General features: G+C 41.9%; 1 protein-coding gene across 2 annotated transcripts in view; it reads right to left on the minus strand.

Moving 5' to 3' along the window:
• Window positions 1-15,017, minus strand: part of VASH2 (vasohibin 2) — a 157,135-nt gene extending 142,118 nt beyond the window's left edge. For both annotated transcript variants that reach the window (XM_073628397.1, XM_073628398.1), the window contains exon 1: window positions 14,882-15,017. The gene's annotated coding sequence lies outside the window, so the exon portion shown is untranslated. The remainder of the gene's footprint in view (window positions 1-14,881) is intronic.
• Between the last annotated feature and the right edge of the window lie 1,154 nt (window positions 15,018-16,171).

Below are 16,171 nucleotides of genomic sequence, written 5' to 3' on the forward strand. Positions count from 1 at the left end.
ACCTACAGAACAATAGATTCAGGGTTGACATGCCCTTTAAAAAACACAATCCTTGCAAAAAATGAAATATGTGCTTGTCCCACCACCCACGTCACCAAACTTTGCTCTCCGAAAAAGTCAAGTTTGCTAACCTATTCGTAACCATTGTGGTTCCACCCATCTGCCCCTACATCACTAGTGTGGCCCATAGTGACTTAAACCAAAAATATACTATATTGCAGCTTACCAATCATTAGATGTAGTGGCTGCATTAATTTTCTTTTTTTAGGCTTTTCTCCTCTTTTTTTCCTTCTGATGATCTGGCCAGTAAAGCCCTTTTACACCAGCAGACTGATCGGGTGTGCCTGTCTGTTTTTCAGCCAGACCCAACTGGACCACTTATTGTTCTCTATGGGGTGGCGGATGTTAGCGGACATGTGTCCGCTGCCGCCCGCCGCCATCCGATCCGCTAAAAACAGAGGGATGGGGATACATTCGCCATCCTTCTGGCGGATCGAATGACAATTGGATGGAAACAGTCACGTAGTCCGTTTCCATCCAACCGCCCCATAGAGAACAGCAGGCTGCGTCCGTGTCATAGCATAGCGAAGCAGACACGGACCTGTCATCCGCCTGCTTTATGGGGATCAACGGAGAGATCCCCCGCTGAGCAGGCGGATACGCTTGCACGGATTCCGCCCCGTGTGAAAGAGGCCTAGGCCTACTCCTATATAAAGGCCTCATGCACACTGGACGTTACACTAACATTATAAAAATGCCAGTAGCTTTGCAGTGAGTTTTTCAACGTTTTTCAGCGTTTTTATTTATTTAATTTTTTTCAGTAGATCAAAACCATTAAAAAACGCTGGTGAGAATTTATCGGCGTTTTTTGACGTTAGAGCGTTTTTACAGCTGAAAAACGCATCTTAGGACCCACAAGTTTTGGGGGGGGGGGGGGGGTTTACAGCCAAAAAAACTTGACAACAGCCTATGTGGGCATGGACACATAGGATAACATGCTGGAGAGTTTATTGACTGTAGAAAAAAAAAAAAAAAAAAAACACATCTGAAGCCAAAAACAGCAGTTGTTGTAAAAACATCCAAAAAACGTCCAGTGTGTATGAGTGCTCCCACTCTGGATGAAGGAGCACAGGGGGCACCTTTGGACAGCAGTAGGGCTGCAACTAACGATTATTTTCATAATCGATTAGTTGGTCGATTATTGTTTCGATTAATCGATTAATCGGTTAATAACCTTAAAAAAAAAAGTGTGGTGTATAATTTAGTTAATATGTAAAGTTTTTTTAAAAAAAGGCAATTTATTCTTAAATATCTCTATGCAGTGGTAAATATGAACAACCAACTATATGGTTAGGGAGCAAAATATTGAATCCACTCTGAGAATAACAGACAGAAGAGATATACTGTATACACACTATTAGAGGAGATATACTGTATACACTATTAGAAGTTTTTTGGCCAATTTGTTGTTGGGCAGATTAAAAATACAAATTGCTGCAAAAACGCATTACATGCTTTTCTGCAGCTTCTCCATTGAAGTATATTGAACCAAAAAACGCACCATTTTGCGTTAAAAAAAAAAAAAAAAGTCCTTGACCCTTTCCAAATACGGCTGAAAAAAGGCATAGATGTGAACATGTCTCATAGAAAACCATGTTAAATGAACTGTAGTGTGTTTCTGCAAAAAGCACCAAAAAACACAAAGATGTGAACCAGGTCTAAGATGTTTAGTAACATGGGGTTAAAAAACCTAAAATGAGCCCTTTATAGTACAAAAAAAGCAAATAACCGCTACTGTAAGGGGTTCATTTTTTGTAGAACTGTGAAAGTAATATTTACAGTAGCGATTATTTGATCTTTTTGTACTATAAAGGGCTAATTTTATTATTGTTAACCCCATTATGTTACTGGCCGATTAATCGATTATGAAAATAATAATCGATTCATTTCATAATCGATTAGTTGTCGATTAATCGATTAGTTGTTTCAGCCCTAGACAGCAGCATTGCAAGTCGCGGAGGGGGGGGGGGGGGGGGAGTGCTAGATGTACTAGCAGATTTAAATACAACAACAAATTGAAACTGAACTCCAGCTAGTACTTTATATCAGTTACAGCAAACAGTTTTGTTCCTTTTGGGATAAAGGTTTTATATAAGCGGTTTGTCAAATGGTTTGCCACAGTCCTGTACCTGCAAGAGAGCTTGTTCTGTTGAAAAAAAACAGACTTACTGGCTGGATCACCAGATGAAAATAGAAAAAAGGATGTGGATTTGTTTAATCTCTGTGTATCCCCTGAAACCAGTCACTTCACTGGGTATATGTGAGGGTTTACAACCACTTTTGTGTTACAGGGAGCACAAATGCAGAAACATTGACTTGTAAAGGGACTATAATTCCTGCGATCTCTAGCAGTCTCAGATAAAGCATCTTCAGTCTTGGACCATCTCCAAAAGCATATTCCAAGCCTCCAACAATTCCTACAGCATGTCTGCAGTCTCTGATTACCTCCTGCTGTATGTCTTCAGTCTCTGACAGCTTTCTGTAATGCCCTGTACACACGATCGGACTTTCTGACGGAAAATGTGCAATCGGAGCTTGTTGTCGGAAATTCTGACCATGTGTCGGCTCCATCGGACATTTTCCATCGGAATTTCCGACACACAAAGTTTGAGAGCTGGATCTAAAATTTTCCGACAACAAAATCCGTTCGCGTAAATTCCGATCGTGTGTAGACAATTCCGACGCACAAAGTGCCATGCATGCTCGGAATCAAGCAGAAGAGCAGCACTGGCTATTGAACTTCATTTTTCACGGCTCGTCGTAGGTGTTGTACGTCACCGCGTTCTTGACGTTCGGAATTTACGACCAACTTTGTGTGACCGCAAGACAAGTTTGAGCCAACATTTGTCGGAAAAAATCCAATGGATTTTGTTGTAGGAATGTCCGATCAATGTCCGACCGTGTGTACGGGGCATAACACTATATTCTCTGATAACTGTGATAACTGTGATATTCTCTTTGGTGAGGTCAGGGGCCACACTTGAGGCCTTCTGTATAAAGTACATTGACTGCCCCAGGTTTAAGTAGAAAACAGATGGCAAAGTGCTGAGTGCTAGTTAGTCACGTCTTGTAATGTTGAAGGAATTTCACCACTCACTGAAGTGGCTTCCTCAGAACTGCTGAAGTGGTGAAACATCTTCATCATCACAACACAAGTGCAATCCGAATCTGTCCGACTACAAGGAACTTTACAAGGACCTCCATCATTGAAAACCTCCAGACACTAAACTAGCGGCAGGCCAGCCTTCACACTGAACAACTATCAGCAAAGTGGAGATCCTCACATAACTTCAGCCGCCTATCTACAGCCGTGGCCAAAAGTTTTGAGAAAGACACAAATATTATTTTCACAAAGTCTGTTGCTTCAGTGGTTTTGGATCTTTTTGTCAGATGTTACTATGATATACTGAAGTATAACTACAAGCATTTCATTAGGCTTTTAGTGACAATTACATTAAGTTTATGCAAAGAGTCAATATTTGCAGTGTTGACCCTTCTTTTTCAAGACCTCCGCAATTCTCCCTGGTATGCTGTCAATCAACTTCTGGGCCACATCCTGACTGATGGCAGCCCATTTTTCCATAATCAACGCTTGGAGTTTGTCAGAATTTGTGGGGTCTTTTTTGTTCACCCGCCTCTTGAGAATTGACCACAATAACCACTTCACGCCCGGCCTATAGCAAAATGACAGCTGGGCGGTGGTTCAGTTATCCTGACTGGGCATCATATAACGTCCAGCAGGATAACTGCCGACGAGCGCCCATCGGTGGTGTGGCGTCAGTCTGACACACGGCCACCCCGATATCGGTAAAGAGCCTCTGACTGAGCTCTTTATCTGCTTTTCCTCTAGACACGAGTAGTGGAGAGCCAAACGGTGGCTCTCCTGACAGGGGGTCTCCACTATTTATCAGTGCAGCCCCCCGCGGATGCCCACACTGGACCACCAGGGATGCCACCAGGGCCACCAGAGATGCCCACAACACATGGATGACCAGGTATGCCCCCCTTGGCCACCAGGGATATCACAGTGTGCCCAAAATATGCCAGTGCCCACCACTAATGCCTGCCAGATGTCTCCTCATCAGTGATGCCCAGCAGTGCCATATATCAGTGTCCATTAGTGCCACCCATCAGTGGCCATCAGTACCGCCTATCAGTACCCATCAGTGCCGCCTATCAGTACCCATCAGTGCCGCCTATCAGTACCCATCAGTGCCCGTTAGTACAGCCTCATCAGTGCCCGTCAGCGAAGGAGAAAAAAACTTACTTATTTACAAAATTTTATAACAGAAACAAAGAAAACTTTTTTCTTCCCAACATTTACGGTCTTTTTTTATTTGTTGCGCAAAAAATAAAAACCCCAGCAGTGATCAAATACCACCAAAAGAAAGCCTTATTAGTGGGAACAAAATGATAAAAAATTTGTTTGGGCAAAGTGTAGCTTGATCGCGCAATTGTCAAAGTGCGACAGCGCTGAAAATTGGCCTGGGCAGGAAGGGGGTGTAAGTGCCTGGTATTGAAGTGGTTAAGGTCTGGGGAGTTTCCTGGCCATGGACCCAAAATTTCGATGTTTTGTCCCCCAAGCCACTTCGTTATCACTTTTGCCTTATGGCAAGGTGCTCCATCATGCTGGAAAAGGCATTGTTCATCACCAAACTGTTCTTGGATGGCTGGGAGGATGTTTTTGTACCATTCTTAATTCATGGCTGTGTTCTTGGGCAAAATTGTGAGTGAGCCCACTCCCTTGGCTGAGAAGCAACCCCACGCATGAATGATCTCAGGATGCTTTACTGTTGGCATGACACAGGACTGATGGTAGCCGGATGCCCCAAACAATCAGAAAGGGGATTCATCAGAGAAAATGACTTTACCCCAGTCCTCAACAGTCCAGTCCCTGTACCTTTTCCAGAATATCAGTCTGTCCCTGATGTTTTCATGTTTTTCCTGGAGAGAAGTGGTTTCTTTGCTGCCCTTCTGGACACCAGGCTATCCTCGAAGTCTTCTCCTCACTGTGTGTGCCGATGTCCTCACACCTGAATACTGCCATTCCTGAACAAGTTCTGCACTGGTGGTGCCCCGATCCCACCGCTGAATGAACTGTAGGAGACGGTCCTGACGCTTGCTGGACTTTCTTAGGCCCCCTGAATCCTCCTTCACAACTGCAGTGAACATGTTTTTTTTTTATGGGAGTAAGTTCATTTTAATGGCAAAGAGGGACTTTGAAATTAACTGAAATTCATCTGATCACTCTTCATAACATTCTGGAGTGTATGCAAATTACCATCATAAATACTGAGGCAGCAGACTTTGTGAAAATTTATATTTGTGTCATTCTCAAAATGTTTGGCCACGGCTGTATGTATAGATCAGCATCGACGGATCATTTTGGCATACACTATTCACTAAACATCTGACACCCCCTTATGTGTTTTTCATGATATGCTCAGCTCATTTAATCCCTTCTGGACCACCCACACAGATATACGGTGGCGGGGTGGCCCTCTCGCGCAAAATCATGTACCCGCACGTGATTTCGTGCACTGGGTCTGGGGCCGGCTACCACAGAGATTGGACACAGCGGGAGCCAATCAGCGGGTCCGGCAGACCCAATGTTCGCCGGCGCCTCGTCATCATTTTCAGGAGAGGCTGAACGGCAGTCTGCCTACGTAAACAAAGCAGACCACCGTTCTGTGAGAGTGGAAGATGGAGATATTTTGTTCCCGTCTTTGGATCTGTCTTCCCCCCCAGTCAATGCGCTCCCCCCCCCAGTTAGAAAGCACATTTAACCCTTTGATGTTAACCCCTTCCCTGCCTACATATACTTTAACTTCATCTGGACCGCCCTACACAAATATACTGCGGCAGGGCAGGCCTCCTGAGCGAAATCACGTACCTGGACGTACCGTCAGCGACCCGCTCCCGCTGTGATCGGACAAAGCTGGAGCCAATCAGTGGGTCCAGCGGACCCCATGTTCACCGGCACCCCACGATCGGTCTCAGGAGAGGCAGAACTATGTAAACAAGGTAGACCGCCATTCTGTGAGAGAGGAAGATGGAGATCTTGTGTTCTTGCTAAGCAGAAACATGGATCTCTGTCTTCCCCCCAGTCAAAGCATCCGCCCACAGTTAGAAAGCACCCCCCAGGAGCACATTTAACCCTTTGATCGCCCCTGATGTTAACCTCTTCTCTGTCAGTGTCATTAGTACAGTGAGAGTGCTTTTTTTAGCACTGATCACTGTATTAGTGTCAGTGGTCCTCAAAAGGTGTTAAAAGTGTCAGTTAGGTGTCCGATTTTTCTGATGCAATGTCGCAGTCCCGCTAAAAATCGCTGATCACCGCCATTACTAGTAAAAATAAATATTCCATAAATATATCCCATAGTTTGTAGATTGCTATAACTTTTGTGCAAACCAATTAATATATGCGTATTGAATTTTTTTTTTTACCAGAAACATGTAGAAGAAAAATACATATTGGCCTAAATTGATGAATGCAATTTTTTACATTTTTTATTGGATATATTTTATAGCAGAAAGTAAAAAATTGTTTAGTTTTTTTTTCAAAATTGTCATTTTTTGGTTTATAGCGCAAAAAATAAAAACCGCAGAGGTGATCAAATACCACCAAAAGAAAGCTCTATTGGGGGAAAAAAATAGGACATCAATTGTATTTAGGTACAGTTTTGCACGACTGCGCAATTGTCAGTTAAAGTAACGCAGTGCCGTATAGCAAAAAATGGCCTGGTCATGAAGGGGGGGGGGGTAAACCTTCCGGAGCTGAAGTGGTTAAATAAACCCCTAACAGTGTCAATGAAAAGATTTTACAAGCAGCGTTTTCTGTTGTTGTAGAATATGGAGCCTGGAGGTCTGCATGGCACTGCCACCGCTGCCAGCGCAGCAGGCACAATGCAGATTTCCAGAGACACGTACTGGGAAATGTGATGCACAATTGCCATCAGACAGAAAATGCCGACTCGCAGGAAACCCGATCTGCCCCATATATGTGTAATGCATCTCCTATGCTGTTGAAGGATTCCGTTACACCAGATCCTGTGTCACAGCTGCAATGGATTAACACTGGATGCTGACTGAATGAAAATCCTACAATACAGCGGCAATGTGACAGAAAAGCAGTCTGCCCGTAATACACACACCGAGCTACCCAGCCGCAGCTCTCACAATACCAGCTGCATCGTCCACGTTTTACCTCCCAAAAAAAAAACACATTTGCGATTGTCGAAATTTAAAATCTGGCACGGCCGCTGCAGATAAGGAAGTGTCAATCAAACTGACAGATGTCACCAGATATACACAGATCAAGCCCCAATTTTCGGACAGATCTGCAGTTCTACAAACCCTGATTTGTTGAGAGAATGAATTTGCGCACACTCAGTAATCTGATTTACGGTAGAAGGCACCGTTCTGGGATGAGCACATATCCAGCCGCTGTTTAATTGACTTTCAAATGCGTTAATCGATTAGCAATCCATCATTCTGCAAACCTATACATACAGAGGCGATCGCTAACTGCCGGCATGCACAGGTTTATGGATGCCAGCAGACTGCCCGATTATCGGCTTTTGCACATTTATGATGACCATACCCGTAGTGATCTGATTGAATGTTTCATAGAATTAGATAATAAAATCAATTGATTTTGAGAAAAACTGATTGATTTCACCAAGATCATTCAGATCGGTCCAGACAGAAATTACAAATACAGAAAAATGATCATTAAACTAGAGGTGCATCAAAATGGAAATTTTGGTACCGAAAATTCAGGATGTACCTGGCTAAAAACCCAAAGTTTATATTAAGATTATATAATATATATATATATATATATATATATATATATATATATATATATATATATATATATATATATATATATATATATATATATATATATATATATATATATATATATATATATATATATAGAGATATTAAGTCAAATAGAATACAAATATATATATAATAATTAAAAAAAAAATTATATATTTTTTTTTTTATTTATTTATTTTATTTTTTAAGTCAAATTCAAGATATTAAGTCAAATAGAATACAAATATATATAATAATTTAAAAAAATGTATATATATATATATATATATATATATATATATATTTATATATATATATATATATATATATATATATATATTTTTTTTTATTATTTATTTATTTTATTTTTTTAATTATTATTATATATATTTGTATTCTATTTGACTTAATATCATGAATTTAAATGAATATGAATTTATTGTCGGCCATTATTGGCACCTTTAGCACAAGAAATACTCAAGGAAAATGTATCCCTTTAAATTCCATGTATGTCTTCACACTGGTCCGTTGCACTTCCGTGGTGTTAAAAAATCCTGCTTGCCAAACTTTGGTCACCAAAAAAGCATCTCCCCGTTCAAATGCCTTGAAAACGCAACAAGAACGCATCAATAACGCACCCGTGTTGCGTATTTCAGTCACATGACCTATGAAAAACACACCATTAGCACAGAAAAATCGCGGCACAATCATGTGCATTTACAGCACCTTTTTCGCTTATCAAAATGCAGATAACACCATTTTCGGCCACCAATATCTTGGTGCGTCTCTACATCAAAGCTGGGCTTACACCTATGCAGGTTGTGGTTGATGCCGTTTTCTGGCGTGTTTTGCATTTTTGATGCATTTCTAATGCTTTTTTTAGGTATTTTTTGGGAGGTGTCTCTTGTCATGCCGGGGGAAACCAGCAAATATGCAGCGTAAACACATCAGAAATGCAGGCACTTTGTTTTTTATGCATTTCTGCTGCAATTTTATTGACGTCTATGGAACCAAAAATGCAACCTGCTGCAGGCAAAAAAGCCCCTGACCCTTTCCAAACGCACGCACCAGTTGAAAATGCACAGATGTGAATGTGACCCGTAGGAAATCGTGTTAAATGGACTGTAGTGCATTTCTGCAAAACTGAAAATGCACTGCGAAATGCATAGATGTGAGCCTAGCCTAAATATATGGTACATCAAACAATCTTCCAATCGTAATTTTTTGTGAACAATAAAGCGATTTAAAAATCGCTCTGCGTAAAGCCACCATTTGATGAACTGACAGATGGGCTACAAAACAAATTACACATCCTATACTAAACAAAGAGGTTTTATCTATTAATATATTATTATTATACCGGATTTTTATAGCGTCAACAGTTTACGCAGCTCTTTACAATATAAAAGGGAGACAATACAGTTATAATACAATAAAATACAAGAGGATTAAGAGGGCCCTGCTCAGAAGAGCTTACAATCTAATAGGGTGGGGCAGGTGGTACAAACAGTTGTAACTGTGGGGAATGAGCTGATGGAAGTGGTAGGAGATTAGTTGGAGGTGTGATAGGCTTTCCTGAAGAGATGAGTTTTCAGGGATCGCCTGAAGGTAGCAAGAGTAGGGGTTAGCTGGACAGGTTGAGGTAGTGAGTTCCAGAGGATGGGAGAGGCTCTGGAGAAATCTGAAGAAATATATATAATGCTAGCTAGGATTGTGCGTTGCATTAAAGCCCTGTACACATGTACCGAAATGTGACCAGCTCAGCAGGAACCAGGTGATTTTCGGTTAATGTGTACTGCTGTCTCTTCAATAAAAGGTGGACCAACAACCGGCTTCTGTCAAACAGTCATGCTGGAAATCCGGCACTTGATCAGCACTGATCTGTGCATTCCTCCTTGTCAAAATACAACAGAACAACGGGAGAAATCCCTGCATACACATCGTTGCGTTGATGCTGGAATTTGTCAGGGAACAAGCATTCCCACTTGAAATTTTCAAAGCATGATTCTCATGCGATTCTGCGTGTCGCATAGGGCAGCCTATTCACTTGATCGGCCTGCCCTATGTATGTTTGTTGCCCAAAAGAAGCACCTGCTCCTTTTTTGGGTGACAATTTTTGCACGACTTTTAACCACCTCCTGCCGCCATTCTGGGACGACATCATATGACATCATCCCCCTCTCGCTGCGCTTGCGCGCCCATGGGGGTGGGACAGCGTGGCATCACTGATCTCGGTAAAGAGCCGGCTCTTTCCCCATGTGATCAGCTGTGTCCAATCACAGCTGATCACATGTAAACAAGGAAAATGCTGGTTATCGGCATTCTTTTCCTCACACTGACAGCGTATGAGGTAAGAGCTGATCAGCGGCATTTCCTCACAGGGGAGATCTGCAGATAATCAGGGCACAGATCATCAGTGCAGCCCCAACAGTGCTACCTTTCAGTGCCCATCAGTGCTGCCAATCCGTACCGCCTATCAATGCCCATCAGAGCAAGGTGAGACTGCATTATGGGCACGGGGAGGCTGCGATTATGGGCACGGCGAGGCTGTGATTATGGGCATGGTAAGGGTGCGATTATGGGCACGGCGAGGCTGCGATTATGGGCATGATGAGGCTGCGATTATGGGAACGGCGAGGCTGCGATTATGGACACAGTGAGGCTGCGATTATGGGCACGGTGAGGCTGCGATTATGGGCACGGTGAGGCTGCGATTATGGGCACTGTGAGGCTGCGATTATGGGCACGGTGAGACTGCATTATGGGCACGGTGAGACTGCATTATGGGCATGGTGAGGCTGCGATTGTGGGCACGGTGAGACTGCATTATGGGAACTGTGAGGTTGCGATTATATGTGCAGTAAGGCTGCGATTATGGGCACGGTGAGGCTGCGATTATGGGCACGGTGAGGCTGCGATCATGGGCATGGGGAGGCTGAGATTATGACTTGTGACGTCCTAGCCATGCCCCGCTATGTCCGGCTTTGGCCGTTGCCATAACAACAGTGCTAAATCAGCTAAAAGTAGTTGGATCTGTATGTGCGTTATAATTAATCGAAATTAGTCGATTAAAAAAAAAAAAAAAAAAAAAAAAAATCGAACACGAAAATTTTATTCAGTAACAGCCCTAAAATATATTATATAAAAAATAATTTATTTTGCTTAGCGCTACACTATAATTTATATTCTGTTTGGACTTTGAGTGTTAGCAGCTTTTTCACATTTTGGGTTTAGCGCAGTAATTTCCCACACCACTCAACATCAAGGTTTCCATTTTATTCATTGGTGCCTATTTACACCGGAGTGTTGTGTTGATGAAGCCTGAAAACTACATGAGGTTCTTTTTGGCAGAGTTGCACAATTTTTTGCCCCTGAAGATGCAGATACATATATACATCAGTTTAATATCCCACTGAAAGTGTTTTAATATTTCTGATCAACAAGTGCTATATATATATATATATATATATATATATATATATATATATATATATATATATATATATATATATATATATATATACACATACATACACACACACACACACACAGTATCTCACAAAAGTGAGTACACCCCTCACATTTTTGTAAATATTTTATTATATCTTTTCATGTGACAACACTGAAGAAATTACACTTTGCTACAATGTAAAGTAGTGAGTGTACAGCTTGTATAACAGTGTAAATTTGCTGTCCCCTCAAAATAACACAACACACAGCCATTCATGTCTAAACCGCTGGCAACAAAAGTGAGTACACCCCTAAGTGAAAATGTCCAAATTGGGCCCAATTAGCCATTTTCCCTCCCTGCTGTCATGTGACTCATTAGTGTTACAAGGTCTCAGGTGTGAATGGGGAGCAGGTGTGTTAAATTTGGTGTTATCGCTCTCACTCTTACATACTGGTCACTGGAAGTTCAACATGGCATCTCATGGCAAAGAACTCTCTGAGGATCTGAAAAAAAGACATAACGATTGTCTAGGCAATAAGAAGATTGCCAAGACCCTGAAACTGAGTTGCAGCATAGTGGCCAAGACCAAAGAAGTTGTTTGCACATGCTCAACGTCATATCCAGAGGTTGTCTTTGGAAAATAGACATATGAGTGCTGCCAACATTGCTGCAGAGGTTGAAGGGGTGGAGGTTCAGCCTGTCAGTGCTCAGACCATACGCCGCACACTGCATCAAATTGGTCTGCATGGCTGTCATCCCAGAAGGAAGTTTCTTCTAAAGATGATGCACAAGAAAGGCCACAAACAGTTTGCTGAAGACAAGCAGACTAAGGACATGGATTACTGGAACCATGTCCTGTGGTCTGATGAGACCAAGATAAACATATTTGGTTCAGATGGTGTGAAGCGTGTGTGGCGGCAACCAGATGAGGAGTACAAAGACAAGTGTTTTTTGCCTGCAGTCAAGCATAGTGGTGGGAGTGTCATGGTCTGGGGCTGCATGATGCCTTCCAGCACTGGGGAGCTACAGTTCATTGAGGGAACCATGAATGCCAACATGTAATGTGACATGCCGAAGCAGAGCATGATCCCCTCCCTTCTGAGACTGGGCCGCAGGGCAGTATTCCAACATAATGATCCAAACACACCTCCAAGACAACCACTGCCTTGCTAAAGAAGCTGAGGGTAAAGGTGATGGACTGGCCAAGCATGTCTCCAGACCTAAACCCTATTGAGCATCTGTGGGACATCCTCAAACGGAAGGTGGAGGAGCGCAAGGTCTCTAACATCTACCAGCTCTGTGATGTCATCATGGAGGAGTGGAAGAGGACTCCAGTGGCAACCTGTGAAGCTCTGGTGAACTCCATGCCCAAGAGGGTTAAGGCAGTGCTGGAAAATAATGGTGGCCACACACAAAATATTGACACTTTGGGCCCAATTTGGACATTTTCACTTAGGGGTGTACTCACTTTTGTTGCCATCAGTTTAGACATTAATGGCTGTGTGTTGAGTTATTTTGAGGGGACAGCAAATTGACACTGTTATACAAGCTGTACACTCACTACTATACATTGTAGCAAAGTGTCATTTCTTCAGTGTTATCACATGAAAAGATAGAATAAAATATGTACAAAAATGTGAGGGGTGTACTCACTTTTGTGAGATAATGTGTATATATCAGCTCATCCAGCCAGAAAACTTGTGAGCTAATAACGGTCCAGAGGCAGAGAACACAGGAAGTTATCAGTTAGCATTGTTCTCTGCTATCTCCTGGGACTACAAAACGACAGGAAGCGTGTTAATGACAGGATCACCAGAAGAAAATTTAAGTTGAAGAAAGTGTGAAAAGAGAAAACTAATGCAGCCAACACGTCTAAAGATCTGTAGCTGCAATACTATCAACTTTCGTTCTTGTGTTTAGATCCACTTCAACTAATCCCCCCCCCCTCCTAGGAACTAACAAAAAACACACAAAAGAAAAAGCTCAAAAATCACCCAAAAAATCTTCATGTTTAAATGTGAACAATGTTGTAGTGGAATGTAACATATCACATAATACTACAACCAAGATCTCTTCTAAGCATGCGCGGTCTCACGCAACCAGCAGCCTTGTGGCATATGTACGGCGCTTGCGTTCAACAGATGGCGTCTGGCGGTTCTGATCTGCACACAGCTGCGTCACTGTGAACTTAGTAGAAAAAGACACAAATATACATACATGGCGCCATTATATACCAGCATGGTGTATGGGCGGCTCATTGGTTTTCTGGACACACAGTATAGGAGATAAATAAAAACTGTAGATCAAGACAAGTGATAACAGCAATGATAATAATAACATACTACTACTAATATTGATAATAACAATGATGATTTTACAACTATAATAAAAAGAACAACAATGATGATCATGATTATAATAACAAAAATGAATATACTATAAGGATGATAATTATAATAATAAACAGAATACTAATGATGATACTACTACTAATAATAATCAGAATACTAAAGATGATCGTAATAATAAATCACAGAATAATAATGATGAAATAATAATAAGAAAAATAATAGAATAGTAATGATGATCATAATATCAATAATAATAAATAACAGAATACTGATGATTTATTATTATTGATATTATCATTAGTATTCTATTATTTATTATTGATATTATGATCATAAGTACTATTTTATTATTGTCATCATTTATTATTATGATTAACTTTAGTATTTTTTATTTATTGTGATTATCAATAGTCTTTTATTTATTATGACCATTGGTATTATTTATTATTATTGCCATCATCATTATTATTTTATTATTGCGATCATTAGTCTATTATTTAATATGATCATAATTAATATTCTGTTATTTACTTTATTGCTATTATGATCCTAACAAAATACTAATGATGATCATAATAAATAATAGACTAATGATAATCATAAAATATTAAATGATGATCATAATAATACATAGCATAATAATAATGATGATGACAATAATAATAAAAAACTAATGATCATAATAAATAAAAGACTATTGATAATCACAATAATAAATAATAAAATACTAAAGGCAATCATAATAATAAATCATAGAATAATAATGATGATGACAATAATAAAATAATAGAATACTAATGATCATAATAAATGACGACAATAATAGAATAGTAATTATGATCATAATAATCAATAATAATAAATACCAAAATACTAATGATGATAATAAATAATAGGCTGCTGATAATCATAATAAATAATAGTAATGATGATGAGAAGTGATGTATAGTGTGTGTGGGATCTGATCTCCCCTATATAATAATGTACAATGCCCCCCCAGTAATAGGACCCCAGCCCTCCCCCATGCAGTATGGATGGAGGAGTCCGGTGATCACCGCGGTGTCCTCCATACACACTACACGGGGACTCCCTGCAGCACAGCGGCTCCGGATTGCGGCATCTCCCCCCTCATCCTCCTCCTCCTCCTCCCAGCTCTCCCGGAGGACTGAGCCCGGGCTGCGGCGCTGATTACCTGCAGTCCCCGGAGAGGGGAGTCCGGCCATCTCCCAGCGGCAGCCGGTTACACTAGAACGCTTCCCAGCCAGCTTGTTACATTGTGACACTGTCACCCGGCTGCCAGGGACGCTCCGCCGCTTGCCATTGGCCGGAACAACAAAGAAGGGCGGCGCCTGAGCGGAGGTGATTGGCAGCGGGGCTGTGTGGCTGGGTGGGGCTAGGAGGTGTGAATAAGAGGCGGGGATGTGGGCGTGTCTAGTAGATGAGCTGGAAGGAGTGTGATGGATCTCCGGACACATCGCTCCTGTTATAGATATGAAAAGAAGGCAGATAATAACAAAGTGATACATTTAGTGGATAGCGGAATATTTTAACCCTTTTACTGCCACTGTCACATGTAGTACACAATGGCAGCGGAGGTATTACACAGTGTGTGTAAATCTGACCAGTTGGCATGGGTGTGCTAGGTGTGTCTGGGCACATCCTAATCACCGTGTGGTGCCAATTACCCCTAGTGCCAGGACAAGGTCCTCTAGTGCCCAGGGCGAAGATGCCAGACCGTGCACCCCCCCCCCCAAAACAAGAAAATGCATATGCATTATACATCGACAAAAATCCTCTACCCCCCTCCCAAAAAAGAATTGAGCACTAATCTTCTCACTTGCCCCCTAAGCATAAATTCAAACCAAAATTCTCCCTCCAAAATAATTCCCCCTCTTCCAGTACAAATCCCCCCTCCCAGCTCAAATCCTCTCTCTCCCATACCCCCCCCCCCAATCCTAGCTCAAATCCCCCCTCCTAGCACTTATCCACCCCCCCCCCCCCAATTCCCACACCTAGCACAAATCCCCTCAATCATCCCTACTAACACAAACTCCACCCACTTCCCAACAGAAGTCCAACCCCCCTTCCCAAATTTCCTTTTTGAGCATAATCCCCCCCTCCAAATTCCCCTCTCCCAGCACAAATTCCACCAAATCCCCACTCCCAGCACTTATTCTCCCCACAAATTTCCCCTCCTAGCACAAATCCCCCCAATCATCCCTACAAGCATCCCCACCCCCAAATCCCTCTTCCTAACAGATATATGTCTTTGAGCTTAAGGCTCGGTTCACACATGGGCGGCACGACTTGCAGGTCGCCTCAGCGAGGCGACCTGCAAACGACTGCCGGGGCGACTTGCGAGACGACTTCTGCATAGAAGTCTATGCAAGTCGCCCCAAGTCGCCCCCAAAGTAATACAGGAACCTTTTTCTAAGTCGGAGCGACTTGCGTCGCTCCGATTAGAACGGTTCCATAGCACAGA

This window comes from Aquarana catesbeiana, linkage group LG04 (assembly GCF_042186555.1).
Source record: "Aquarana catesbeiana isolate 2022-GZ linkage group LG04, ASM4218655v1, whole genome shotgun sequence".
In the NCBI taxonomy this organism is placed as follows: domain Eukaryota; kingdom Metazoa; phylum Chordata; class Amphibia; order Anura; family Ranidae; genus Aquarana; species Aquarana catesbeiana.